Source organism: Psittacula echo (genome assembly GCF_963264785.1).
Source record: "Psittacula echo genome assembly, chromosome: 2".
NCBI lineage: Eukaryota > Metazoa > Chordata > Aves > Psittaciformes > Psittacidae > Psittacula > Psittacula echo.
Window position 1 is genome coordinate 98119200 of NC_137737.1, and position 15236 is coordinate 98134435.

A 15236-nucleotide genomic window follows, 5' to 3' on the forward strand; every position below is an offset into this window, starting at 1 on the left:
ATGAAATAAAACACTGTACTCTTTGTAGGTACGGTAACAGATTATTAAGTAAAGCATAAGAATAAGAAATGGACTAAGCATATGAAAAAAATATCAGCCTTATCTGGGTTGATCAAACAGCTTACACCTCTGAACAACCTGTCAGTAGCTTATATTTTTACAGCATGATTTCTGAGCCCAGAGCACATTTCAGTATCACCTGGGTAAAGCCTTTCAGAGTGCTCTTATTGCACTTCACAGGCCATTATCGTCCATTAGGCAGAGGAAAAAGCAGAAGCACTGTGGAAGTTGGACCCAGTCATGCCTTTGCTCCTTCCTTTGTGAGAAACATGCGAATAGTTGCAATCTTCTTATTGCAGGCTTAAAGTCATATGCTATGCTGTGGAAAAGGGCAGTTTGCTACAGTTCAGTGGTTAAGGATGGATTTTCAGTGAAAAATAAATGATTAAAACCGTATGCAATATGCTTACTTCTGTTCACCTCCTTTCTCTCTTCTGGAAGTCTCCGCCCTTCCTTTTCTACTGTTTCTTTCTTTGAACACAAGGGAGAACTGTAAAACTTCAGATATATATCATTCCTAAGCATCTTACATGCCTCATTTAACTGCTATGAAGTAAAGATTTTCAATATGCTTAAGCTAAATTTATCTGAGGTACAAGTGGTCTATCCAGAGATACTAAACAAAAAGGTCCTTACAGTGCTTTTTTATGTGTTGTGAATGATGCTTAATGAGCTTATTGGAAATAAAATAGCAAGACAATAGAGAAATACTCTCAGAGGAATGTTTGTAGAAGTCTGTGACTGTAAATCCATACCAGATAAAGTCTATAATTTCTGATATTAGAAATGAAAGCAAAGAACTGAAAGCAAGAACATGACAGTTACGCAAGCAATAAACATGCCCCACCAGGATTACAAATGCCTAGTACAGCCAGCTTGCTCTTTTTCAGTGACAAAAAGGCAACTAAAGCTTTAGAACTTGATTTCAAACAACAAACCAGCAAGCATCAAGATGGCATTAAAATGAAGAATATTTTTTAAAAATAAATATATATTAGAAAGTCTATTTCATAATGAGTCATCAGCAATCTTCTGGCATGGATCTTTGCAATTTGCTGTTTCTTGTTGACATTAGTTCATTTTGACACATAAAATAGGTAACTTTAAATCTGTAACCTCAGAATTGCTATGCAGAAGAGAGAGAAAATAATATATGTGTGTTAAAGAGTGTTCGTATATAATACCACGACTGTATAACTGCTGTTTAGATGCCATTGGTAAGTAGGGCTAGTTGAATAAATAACTGCAGGTTTAATATGGCTACGAAAAGATGTAATAGAAAGATTTCATCATTGGAGAGGTGGGAGAAGAATGCTGCCACCTGAGTGCCAGTTGTCTCTATGGGCATTGGTTTAAATATTGAAGCTGTATAAGGAAGAGAAATAGAATACCTAACTTGACAGAAATGAATGCAAATTCAATATCATTTGAAGAGGGGAGGAAACAATTATGATGACAAGAAATTCAAATAAACACAGCCAGTACTTAAAGACAACCCTGCTGCAAGCCCTTAATGTATTCCAGTTGTTTTAATGGTGTGTTACATCACTCACATTGTGCAGTCACTTAAGGGATGATGCAGCACATCAGGATGTGATGTAGCATCGCAGATGCAACAAGCCACAGCAGTGAGTATAATAGCAATACATGAGCGGAAAAGTGTTTTCCAAAGTGATTCTGAATTTTGGGTGCTTCTCATTCCTTCATTTGAGCTTGTAAGCCTTAAGGGAAGGGGAAAGAAAGTACTTCAGCTGTAGCTCTTTCTTGTTAACACATAACTGGGTCTTTGCTACCTCAAAGGGTGGCAAAGCCAAAAACTCCTGGAGGGTGTAAATACTGACCTGTGGGACTGGATAGCACCACAGATAGGAATGCAAAATCAGAGAGCACTGACACGGTTTAGCTTTATAGAGCTAAACAACAAAGATCCAAAATAAGTCAGGACCTTTTTCCCAGTTCCAGGAAATTAATTTTAGAGTTCTTTAATAGACATTAAAGGAGATTGTTTATAAATTATAATGTATATATATGTACAATTGATAACAGGGTAGAATTTACAGATATTTTGTAGCCCTTAAGCAGCATGACAGGCTATATCCAGGACCCTTACTGGTGACTGATTAGCTTTATCTCTGTCATTCTCCAGCTGTCTGATAAATAGCCTACATTTGCCTGATAAGGTGGTATGGCAACAAAATGTGGCATTTAATTTTATGCTCATTTTCTGCAGCAGCTGTTGCTATGAAATACTCATATAACTGGGACCATCAGCGGTTAGTTGCTGTCATCCAGGAGTAAAAGATGTCCAGGAACACAAAGGACAAGACAAACAATCTTCTTATTTTCACAATTTTAATCGCTAAAAGAAGCAGCAGAATTCAATAAATTAGTTGTAGTTACTGAAAGAAAAAAAACCCAAAATGTAAAATAGGAAAATGGACCCTATTTAGTGTGCCCACTATTCCACAGATTAGGATGCTTGTTCTCGATATTACTGATGATATTAAGACTTTAGGCATATGCAAAACACCACATCATAATTTTTTATATTTCCCATGATGTGGATAATTCCCTTCATTAATGTATGCTTGATAACAAATATTTTAATCAAGCTGCAGGTGAATGTAGGGATAAAAGACCACCCTTAGCTAGGAGTAATGGCTGAATTTGATAGTAGAGGTAATCAGGGCAGGAGGAAGCTCTGTAAGAGCAGGAGTCCAGTTTGGTGTTCAAAAGAGACAGTCATGTGTGAGACATATGGCAATGCCTGAGAGCCTTGAAACCTCCTGAATAGATGTCACTCTCAGCAGGAATTTACAGCCCTTAAGCAGCATAAAGTCAATATAATCTGTCAAGGAAAAAAGACCACAGTCTTACCCCTCAGCATGCAGTGAGTTGAGCATTTCTTGGGAAATAGTAATGTGCAGATTAGTAATCTAATTACTCTGGGACCACGTCATCAGTGTGGCAGCAGTCAGTGTGGGAACATGATTTTCAGGCATCGCCTTGTGCTTTACTAGCTGTGAATGCAGATGCTGGTGCAAGAGGAAAGAAAAAGGAACTACAGCTCTAACACACATATGCAAAAGCACATGATCCCTTGCCATGGTGATAGCAGCAGGCTCACAATGACAGCAGCAAGTTGCCATTCATTCAGCCAAGCTCTTCAGATTACCAGTGATGCTGTAAGTGTTTAGTATTCCCTGGGAAGGATGCCATATGGGGCTAGCAAGGCAACGGTGCTGCTGCTGCTGCCACCTTTGTGCATTTGCATTGGCAGCAGCATCGCAAGGAAATATCCTTGGTTGGGATAACCTCCTCTTTTGGTGATCAACACTCTTCAGCAAATTCAGGTTTCTCTTGCGTAGTAATTTCACATGTAGCCAGTTGCCAGGTGCCTCACGATGACTAACTCTGGTAAGAGCACTTCTGCTAGCTGGGTACAGCTGACATGGAACTGAAATCTCAAAATGCCTGCACGACTCACTGCCGTTTTCAGCGCACTGTGACACTCCAGTGAAACTTGACCTAGTTCTTGTGGCTGTGGCTGCTGCTTCTCCCAGACTCTTCTTGCTGAGTGTGGTAAGAAACACAGGGGTTACATATGGCGGTTGTTTGCCTTTCCTGGGCCTCTTTTTGTAGATGATGTGAACCAAATTAAGCAACATCAGCCCCAGTTGCTTGGTGTTTATGATTTTTGAAGCAAATGAAGGGAAGGGGTGACTATGAATTGTCACAGATGTCAATCTTGCATCTTTCTCAGCCAGTAAATGATGAAGGTGAGCTATAAAATTCCATTTCCAGTATCTCTCTTAAAAGAGAGATACATAATCAGGGTTGGATCAAAACATGGATGAGTCCATTTTGCAAAGCTGCTGCTGATAGGCATGTGAGCCAAGAAACTCACATCTCATATAATGCCACAGGTGTAAGGTATGGTATTTATAAGCAGTTACACAGTCTTCAGCCATTTCTAGCTCACTTCCTCAAGCTCTGTTCATAATTTCAAACCTTTCAGTCTTCCAGCAGAAAAAATCTGACAATGATGGAGGCAAAAGACAGGATTTCCTTCTCAGTAGGAACCCAAATGCAGCTGCTGAATTTAGGACTAAACTCCTTGATCTATCCTAAACCCCAGGACTCTGGAAAGTTTATTCCTTCTCAGGTTATTTTACTCAAATTCAACCGCAGTAATAACATGCACAGAATGGAGTTTGGGGGGGATGGGTAAACCGAAGACAAACTGGCAAAAGGGAGTCAAACAAGAAGGCCTGATTTTTTCAACAGTCCAAACCTAAAAGATAACCAATAGTGGTGGGAGACAACTCTTCTGATAATCTCTCCTCCTTCACAGTGCCTCTGAAGTTCCAGTGCTTTCTATGAAGTTCTAAAATTACGCTTGAAAATGCTGACGTCAGCCACCAGACAATGGGATCAACCTCCTGAACACCCTCCTCTTACACAGAAGAGTGAGCTACCACCATCTACTCGTACGAACTAGTTTTAAGCTAAAAAAAGTTGCCCATCTGGCTCTGCTGGCTCACATGTAGATAGCTCCTCCTCTCCAGTTACCCCTTCTTTCCAGTTCACGATTTCTACTGTTTAGAAAGAGACGGCAGTGTAGAGAACCATACTGCCTAAATGAATAATTTTAAACAAATTCTCTTCTCCTGTGGTCCTGATTTGTGCAGGGCTGTAAGCTCTTGCCTTAGGTTAGGGTGACCATTTGCTTCAAATGCTCACCTCTGCCTACCTGGACTTACCAACACTATCTTAACTCTGTACTTCACTCTATGGTACACTCGCTACCTTTCAAAAGAAATAACATCCTATATGAAAAAGCACAGAGTGCAGCACACCTTCTTTTGTCCTTCCCTTTTCTCTCTTCTTTATATCAGCACAATGCTCCTCCTTGCCTGGGCCTTTCTGGACAGTTTCTTTCTCCTCACATGCCTTAAATACCAGGTCTATGTACAATTATTGCAAATAGGAGCCCAAAACTAATGTAAGTTAACATGAGGTGCTACTAGCCCTTCGAAAATAATTTTGTACTAGTAAAAAATATGTAAAAGGATAAAGAGCTCATAAAGGTAACTTAAAATTGAATAACAAACTCAAAAAAAGAACAGGGAGGAAAACTATTTTGCAGAGACTTTGGTCTCTGCCTAAACAAGGCAGAAACAAACTGAAAACCAGAATCAGCATATCCAAGATCAAAACATATCCAAAACTAATAATAATGACCACCAAGAATGAAGTAGAAAGCTAGTCATAAAAATATTTAACGAGATGCATAAGTCAGGTGAGTTAATTGTCACAAAGCATTTGTTTTAATAAAAATAAAGCCGTTGGATTGCAGCAATCCCCATATTCGGTCTTGAACAAGCTGCTCCAGCTTGTCATTTGTTTTTGGTAAATTTGGAGACACACATCTGGGAACAGGGATTGTTTCCCTGCCACATTGCTGAAGTTGCTTTTGCTAACTCAATATTATGGTGAATATAAAAAGGACAATAATATTCTGTATATGTAATTGCTGAATTTAACATTCATACTAGTAGTTTATGAAATACACAGAGGAGATAAGAAATTTGCCCTCATTCCTCTATTATCCTAGACACCCAGATTTATTCACTTTGAAGACATTCACAGAGACAAATAAGGAACAACTATTTGTACAAAGTTTTGAATAAATAAATAGATTCAGTTTATTTATATGCCAGGGGCTTGGGTCTTACACTGTTATTCCTATTATCTCATGGAAATACAGATTTGCTGGCTGACTGTCCCAGCAAAAAAAGCACTTTTCACTCCCAACCAGTTTCAGTTTTTCTAGTGCACCAAGTGAGGTGCTGTACTGAGGGGCTCATCTTCCCAGGGCTGGTGGCCAAAGAAACTCCCCCAGACTGCAGTTCAGAAGAAAGATGTGCTAATGGTCAGTGACCAAGCAGAGATATTGTCCAGCAGCAGATTATTCATGTGCTTTGGGAATCAATATTGTAATATTTGTTTTCAGATGAAAATCACTCTTGCTGTAAAATCTAAGTCTCTTTCTGTGCCCTCTATGTATCACATTCTGGGTATGAGCAGGAGACGTGTTTTTCAGGCAATTTAAGCAGGTCTAAAACCATGCTGTTGCCAAAAGATCTTACACTTCCCCTGGTCATGACTATATTCCATATGATGGCACAGTCTCCTGAACTTAACCAGTTCATTGATCTGACTGAACACAAATCTTTTTTTTTTTTTGTGTACAAAATTTGCATTCAGTCATTGCACAGCTACATCAAGTACTTTAATTGATAGAAAAGGAAGTGAGGGAAAACAGGACTGAAGTGTGGGTGGGAACACCAGCATCTCCTTCCCCGCTTTTGGTGGTACCATGCCCTTAGGTTGTCTGGAAGGAAACCAAACTGCTACCACAAATTCTGGTTTGTTTAGTAAAAGAGTTACTATCTGACGTTTTGCAACTGCAGATAATATTTGAACTATGTAAAATGAGACCGAAACTCTGGTTTTTATTTCAAACTCTTCACTTTCACAGATTTGTGCTTCCTCTCAGCAGTTTGCTGCATCCAATTTCATTCCTTTTCTTATTGCCATGCAGAACAGCCTTTTCATCTCCTTTACCCCTCAAATTCCTTTCACCCTGGATTTCATCAGTGAAATCACTTTAGGTTTACCCTAAAATAATTGAGGATTTTTTAACAGACCGTGAATTGAAATTCAGGTCTCACATGGTTCTGATTTTGCAGCGCAAATTATCCTGGGAAAAGGGGGCAACAGACTGCAGAAACTAGAAATCGATGGCAGTAGTTGGAAATATCTGTGCTCAGGAATATCACCATACTCTAAGGAGGAAACATACAACCAAGCTTAAAATAAAGAACAAATCAGTCCCATGGGTCAGTCCTTCAGCTACAGCTTCTGTGCCACATGTCAGGACAAATGTCTTTCATAAAAACATAATTTGACAGAACTTTGGAGAACAAACTGTGTTACTACTGCTGTAATGCCAATAAATTCTCCCCTGGACTGTTCCTGACAAGTGTGTTGTTCATTCCCACCCATTCCAGCTGAGAAACAGCCAGCCTTCAAGAGAGGGTTACCACGTACTGTCTGTGAGCCAGAGGACCAACAGCTGAAAGCTCTGTGCATGTCTGTGCTCAGACCTGCTGAACCCTTCAAAATGCTGTGTTAAAGGAGATAAAAAAGAATTGGGATAAAAAAGAAGCTGTCTCTGGCAAAGTCATTTGTGGACATGGCAGGGGGTTGCTTTTGGATGAACATTTACAAGATGCGAACAGTGTTACTGGGTAAAGGATTTGAGAGCAAGAAGAGAACGTTGCAGTCATTTAAGGGCAGGAAACTGTTTGAGATGAATCCTGTACGCTGTTGGTGCTGCAGAACTCCTGACTGAATTTATCAGTATTTCTTCTGATTACTGGGGGAGCGTGTGATTGATGTTAAGAACTGGGCTGACCCCAACCATGCCATTTTGCCTATCTCTGCCAATAGATGTGAACAAAATCAGCAGCTGGTATTACTCTCTTTTATTGCCCCAGTTCTCATTAATGAGGCAGCTTGAGTGCAGCCCTTTCTTTCTGCATCCCCAGCAGCTAATCCCTAGGCTAGGGTAACAGCCTTTGCCTTTCTCTTGGCCACATGCTGTAATTCTCCATATTTTCAAGATGTTTAGAGGCTAGGACTATTTAATTTGTTCTTTAACCTTTTTATCTTGGCTCCTGCTATGGTTTTTTTCTTCATGTGTCAAACTCATAAGAGAACAGCATTCAAAATGTGAAATGAGAAATCATTAGGAGAGCTGCAATGCCACATTGTGTTATTCTCCTGCACGTATTCTGAAGAAGTTTTTAGCAGCAATGTCCAGGAGTGAGTTTCACATTTTCCATTCTCCCTTTTTGCAGAAACCATCTTTTTCAAGCCAAGGCCAGTTATTCATTCGATGGCCTTAAAGCGTGCTTTTGTAGCTAACAACTTGAGAGAAACTTGGGTTGTCTTTGACTGCAGTTCAAATGACCAGACACCCTGTTACCACTCAGATACAGACAGCTTTGGGGCCAAATCTGGAAGTCCACTTGATTCATACAACACCTTGTAAGTATGTGGTTAACACAGAGCTACGATATATTTCAGTTATGTATCACACCTGCTGATTTTTCCGGGGTGGTCTGTTATTGTCAGAAATGGGAACTGAAGTGGCATAGTAGAATCATAGAATAGTCAGGGTTGGAAAGGACCTTGAGATCATCTAGTTCCAACCCCCCTGCCATGGGCAGGGACACCCCACATTAAACCATGCCACCCAAGGCCTCATCCAACCTGGCCTTGAACACCGCCAGGGATGGAGCATTCACAACCTCAGCAGTATGCTAATTTTATGTCAGTTTTGGTAAGTGTATCCCAGCTAATGATTCGTATTTGCAGAGTTTAAGAACTTCAGAAATTATATTGGGATAAAAAAAAAAAGAACATATCTGACTTAGCAACCTCCATAAGTATCGGTATGATTAACGTATAGGAACAGTAGGTAATTGTAAACTTACCTGCAAAGAATTACAGTATCATTCCAAAAGCTATCTGTGAACATTTGTGAATTGGTCATTCTTGTGAATACATGCCAGACAAGAAACAAACATGGTAAATAGCATCAAGGAAGATTACCCCTGAATTTATGTCTCTCCAAAGCTGCTGGATACAGAGTCAGGAGAGTCCTGCCTTCTTTGGAGCCTTTTTAGCAGTTCTGAAAGCATCTAGCTATAATGTGTGCAAGTGCACACTCATGAAAGAAGCAAGCAACGCAAGATCAGGTTCAGCATTTCCTCTTTCAGGGCTAATGCATAGGTAGTTCTTGAATTAAACCAGCTTTCTGTTAGTTGTACCTTTGTTTACTTGACTATAATTGTCGTATAAGGAGGCATGGATGTTAGAACTTACATTAGGAGTTAAATTAGTATGGAAGGAACAAATATGAGGTTACCACTGAGCACTAGTGTTCCAGTGACAAAAACAGATTCATACTTGGAATAATTTCTCTATAATAATGCTCTTTATAAATAATAAGATTTCTCACCGGTTTCATTATTAATAAAGTAATTTATATGTACTTGGGCTTGGAAACCTGTTTAATTACTTCTATTATAGTGACATATTAGTCAGCACAAAGTGGTGTGATTTGAAATCAAGTCCTAAAGCTTTAGTTGCCTTTTTGTCACTGCAAAAGAGCAAGCTGGCTGTACTAGGCGTCTGTAATCCCAGTGGGGCACGTTTACTTTTTTTGTAACTGTCATGTTCTTGCTTTCAGTTCTTTGCTTTCATTTCTAATATCAGAAATTATAGACTTTATCTGGTATGGATTTACAGTCACAGACTTCTGCAAACACTCTTCTGAGAGTATTTCTTTATTGTCTTACTACTTTCTTTCAGATAAGCTCATTAAGCATCAGAAGATTATTCACATAAAAAAGCATTGTAAAGCACAGCTTAACACTTGCCATCTTGCTCTGGATACATCTCAAACATAAAATGTAAGCAAGAAGCTTTGTGTTTAGTTCAAGTAAGCCAGAAAATAACACACCTACCAGAATGGCAACCTGGATCTGCTCCCTGCCCATCAGGCACCATCACACCTGGAAGGGAGAGGAAAGGTGAAGAGAGGAGAGGGGAAGGCGAGGATCACATCTTTCGAAAGCAGCAAGCTGGAAGCTTGGACCAGCTCATCTCATGGTTGGGATGTGATTGCACAATGCAGGACTTTAGCCTATAAGCCATCCGGCTAATATTTCCTGCCTTTGAAGAGACTGTCCTACACCCTTTAGGATCAGTTCTGAGTAGAGAAAAATTTTCATTTGGCATACTTGGAGTACAAAATGAAAGCAAAATAAGCAAAAGTAAATACTATATTAAAAGGTCCAATACCATGAGAAACTTGCCCTAGAAATACATAATGATTCCTAAGCTCAGGCTTCCACCTGCATGCCTGTAATTCAGTAAAAGCATGATGATACAAAAATTAATGGTTTAATTTCTATTTATGCTTTAGTTACAAAAAAGTGTTTGTAGTTGTTGTTACCTACCCAGGAGGTTTTAAGTCCCCTTAAGAGTTTGTAAGCATGATCTTTCTAATACTGTTTTAAAATCTAGATGATGGAATAACCATATTGTTGTTTGTTTGTGAATAATATATATATATGAGGAAACAGAAAAAGCTTAGGTACTGTGATACTCAAAACTGCTCTGCTATGAAACTTCTACTTTTTGAACATATTAAATACTGATTCTAACAATCCTCTCTAATCTCCCCAGTCACAGTGGAGTTGCTAAGGCAAGTCCAAAGGACAAGTGGAAAGAATAAAAAAGGAAATGGTCATCTATTAGTTGCTGAGATAAGTTCAACTCTATTAATGAAAGTTATTTATCTTTGAAGAAGATGTGTATCATTTATCTTTAGTCTTTTTCATTCAGAAAGTGTAAATACTTTGCCATTTTGTAAGCAGTCAGGAAAATTTCCATGCCTCTTAGTGAAATCACCTGACATTAGACATGCTTTCAACACAGAGAAATATTTGCCAGTTAGATCATAGCAATCTTACTTATCACTTAGAAATGTTGACATTCTGATACATAGAAGTTTTACTTCACTAATTGGTATAATTAAAATATCACAGCAAGGGGGCTTAATTTGAAATGCCTGTGAGCTAAATTGATTGTATATTCTCAGACTGAAAGTTACACAGAAGGATTTATTCTGTACTGATCTAGTCTGAAATCCATTCTGTATTGAAAATAAGTTTCCAAGTGATTTATCTAGGAGAGAGTAGGGTAATGTTCCTGCTTTGAAGTGGGTAACGTTTCTACTTTAAAGCCAAAGGATATGATAAAGATGCATATAACAGCTAAAATATTAATTTTAACACACAAAAGCCATTATACCGTCACTAAGCGGAGATGTCAAGAAAGTAATGGACAAAATATCTTTACAACTGTGAAAGTACATACAGACTGTCCTTTTATGATGTCTCCATTGCCAGCAAAGTCAGCTTGTGAAGTTTCTGCTCCTCAGTCCTCTCTGCTTCATCTATCCCAACTCCCGCAGAAGCCTTTTCTCCATCAGACATCCTGCTACAAGCTTTCTCATTGCAATGATCTTCATTAAAATAATCAGTCCTCAAAATGAAAACTATTATTTTCACCTGGTCTTTCCACCAATCTTTAGTAGAAACCCCAGTTGAATTAGTGCAAATGAGGGACAGTGAAAGACAGCATAGGAGCAGGTAAACCAGGAAAATTAGGAATCTCTAAAAATCACTTTTCTGCAAAAGAAAGTATACTGATGTAGCTTTGATTAATGAGTTATTTTAGCTTACAATGAGGGACAGAACAACCTAGAATCACCTTTCACGCAGTCTCTTTTCTCAGGGAATAGCTCCAGTGAAGCCAACATGGTTGAACTGGTGTGAAAATTGAAAAATTCAAAAATTCAAGTGAGCTTAGCTTCTAAATGGGATCATAGTCAGGCTCCTTTAGCTTAATTATGTCAGACCATATGCTCAGCAGTAGCCCTGAACAGGGAAATAGCCAGGCCCCATGACTGCTGTCACATAAAGCTGGTTGTGACGCTGCATGCCTGTGATTCAATGTGACAGATCTCTGTCCCCCGCCAACATCAGCCTGCAGGGCTACACAGCTGCAATGGGAAATAAAAGCTGCAGAAATTTGTAGGCACTGAAAACACTTCTTGCAACCTCGCTAGCATTCTCTGATAGGCTGTGTCAGATGACACTGTCATATTTGCACTTGCAATCCAGATTGAATCCACGTTTTCCACTTTGCTTTCGAGTCAGAGCTAGGCTAGTTCTGCATACATGTATCGTATGCATTTATTACCAAGATTAAATAAAATACAATTATGAGGTTATACGGGTCATATTGTGGATATGGTTTAGAGGAACCTTATGGGATGAGACAGTTTCACAGGAGCTGCTGTGGGTTTTGGCCACCATTTTCCGGCCCTCTCAGCACCTCTTTCTGCTGCCATGCTTTCACCCTGCCGTCTTCATGCTGGCTCCAGCACTCATCAGCCTGCAGTGAGCGATTTCAGATCATTAACCAAGCAGAAAACAATTCATTATTATTTGTAGCTATATTTACAGTGCTTAGTGATGGAAAAAGAATTGAAATGAGCTTCAAAGCTTCAAGCACAATAACCACAGTTTCATCTCAGCCACACCAGAAATTTAATTTTAAACTATCCTTTATAGATCTGCAGAGAGCAACCCACTGTTCTATCTGATTTTAGCTGTTGATAGACTGCATCCTACTTACAGAAACAGAGAGTTGTTGTGAATACATGTCCTTCCATAACCAAAGACACTCGAATTTAACACTTAATTTTACAGCTTATGTGCAAACTTCATCACTGATAATCTAGTCTCTTTCAGCACATGGATAAAATCATTAAGCACCAGAGGCTGAAGAACTGATCTCTGCAGGGAATCATGAGAAATAATCACTCACTAATGATTCCTTATTTATAATTACTATTGGGACTTGTCATTTAATCTGTCCTAAATTCATTAGTGCTGTGTTCATACTGTACCACCCTGGATAATTGATTAAGATGTCAAGCAACACTAAGTCAAATGCCTTACTGGAACAAGTCTGCTACATCAAAAAATCTTACCTTTATCAACCAAACTTGCAATCTGATCAAGACTCCACTAGCAGCATAGAAAAAAAAAAGTCTTTAAAACTGTGACACCACACAGAGGCTGTTCTTTTACTGTGTTTTATAGAATCATAGAATAGTGAGGGTTGTTGACTAGCGGTGCACTGCTAGTCTTCTTCCAGCTCAAGCTGCTTCTAGGCCAGCTGCTGGATGAAACCTTGTAGAACTGCTGGTTTGGAAGCTTCTGTCTTTATTGATCACCCTGTTCAAAGTGACAGTTGAGTTAGCACATATTTATTCATCACTCTTCTTCAACAGGAACTGTTTGTTTGCTTTCTCCCAAAGACAGAACATAAACTTCACTGAAAAATCTAAGCCACTCTGAATTATTATTAAGATCTCCACAATACCTACCTAACGACAGGTCGATGAATGCTAGCATTTCATTATTTTGTTTCTTAATCATTGAAAATTTCTTCGTACTGACCTTAATGCTGCTAACTAACGGGGTGGGGTTTTTTGCTTCATTTTTCAATTTTCTACCATCCTCTGCGTGTAACTCACAGCTTTTGATGTCAGTGTACAATTTATTTTCCATGTGAATTGTGTTGGTGGTCTTGTGGGTATTATGATAGTTGCTATTTTACATGAGCCTTAATTGAAGTCGAAAGTAGGCTGGCCAAAACATTTTTAATTAGCATGATGGGCAGAGAAAATTAAACACTAGATTGTGGTTTTAGAGCATCTCATTTTTCTTGGATAAGTATTGTTTGCTTTTTTAGCATGGGCTACTATGAAAAGGACGTTTATGTGATCATGACAAGCATATATTTTTGTGTCTGTGCATGTATCTTTCCTTCCTCTGTAACCCAACTAATATTTGAACCTATAGTTCAGTTTCTTCTCAGTTTGCCAGGGGTGAGATCCCCCCAGATTGCCAATGAATTAATGAAAAGTCAACAGAGAAGATAACACAGAAAAGCTAATTGCAGGGGTGACTGCCATCATAATCTCCTGCCCCAGAAAATCTATATGCCATTATACTTGCCACAGATGTAAGCTGCACTGCAGCCAGCATTCATGCATCAGATATAGATCTGTGGGAAACTTAGGCTTCCTTGTTTCCTGTAGTCATGCATGAATACTACGTAGTTCGTTCAAAAATTATTACTCCTACATGATTTGATTGTAATTGCTTTCAGCATTGTGAGTTGGCCATGAAAAGCAGTGAGAATTTGTATGACCCCCTGCCATGTTTACTGGGAACTTGCTTGTTTAAACCCTTGCAGCTCAGTTATTAAGTTAAACCAACATATGAATGTAATTAATAAATACTTCTGTAAAATAAGCCAGTTGAATCACCCTTGAGAAGTGCCTTTCCCTCTGCTGGATACCAAGGAAGCTTAGACAGCTAGCTTAGGTCAGACACCTATTTTTTAGACAGCTAAAATCAGTGAGATGAATCTGGACAAAATGACAAAACAATCGGAGTCCTAAGATGGATGGATGTGTTATCTATGGTCCTTTCCCTCTTTATTAACATTAGGTTTACTAGCTTAATGACTGCTAAAGTTAGGCTAGAATATAATAGCATGATTTATGAAGTCCATAAATCCTGAAATCCTCTCCGGGATTAATGAAGTCTTACAGATCCATCCCATAACCTTAATACCTATTGGTATGCACAGAAGCTCCATACGAAAATAAAGAAAAAGACCCTTGCATGCACAGTAGTTCTCCATCATAATTGTGGTATACAATACACCTTTCTTTGACTAAAGAAGCCAGGCCAGAGTTAAGATCTGGACTGGAAACAAACACTGTAGACGCCGGAGAACAAAAACCAATAGAAGCTGGTATGGTTCTTGCCTCTCTACAGGACCTTCCTTAATATAAAAAGAAATCCATTGTAAGTCTGATCCAATCTGTTCTTCACCAGAAAAAAGATATGATCAGGCCATACAGGCTGTGAGATTTCCTATCCTTGACTATAAACAAGCACTACATATGTAGTATATAGTCTAGCAGTAGGACGCTTGTGTGTGTGTATACATATAAATATACACATGTATATATTTATATACATATGTAGGGGACCAGTCATTCAGAACTGGGCACAGAGTGGTGATGAGTCATCTGGATTACGTCCAAAAAGAAGTCTTTATTTTTTCTGTAAACCCAGGATGCCAAATATTGTAGGTCCCAATGATATAAAATGGGCAGGATGTGGGATTTTTGCCTTCTAGGGCCACTTCTGGGTTTCCTTGTGGATGATTTTCTGGCAAAGAACAGCCACATAACCAGATCAGCAAGTGCCTACATGGAGTTCGACATGAACCAAGGAACAACAAAAGGTGAAGGAGGATGGGAGTGAGGCACTGGGAGTGAGAATCCCAGCAAGATAAGAAGGAGCTGGAATTTACTGAGTTGTTAAATTGAGGACTGTTGGAAAACTCTGAAGGTCAGGTTCTCACACCTGTGCTTAACC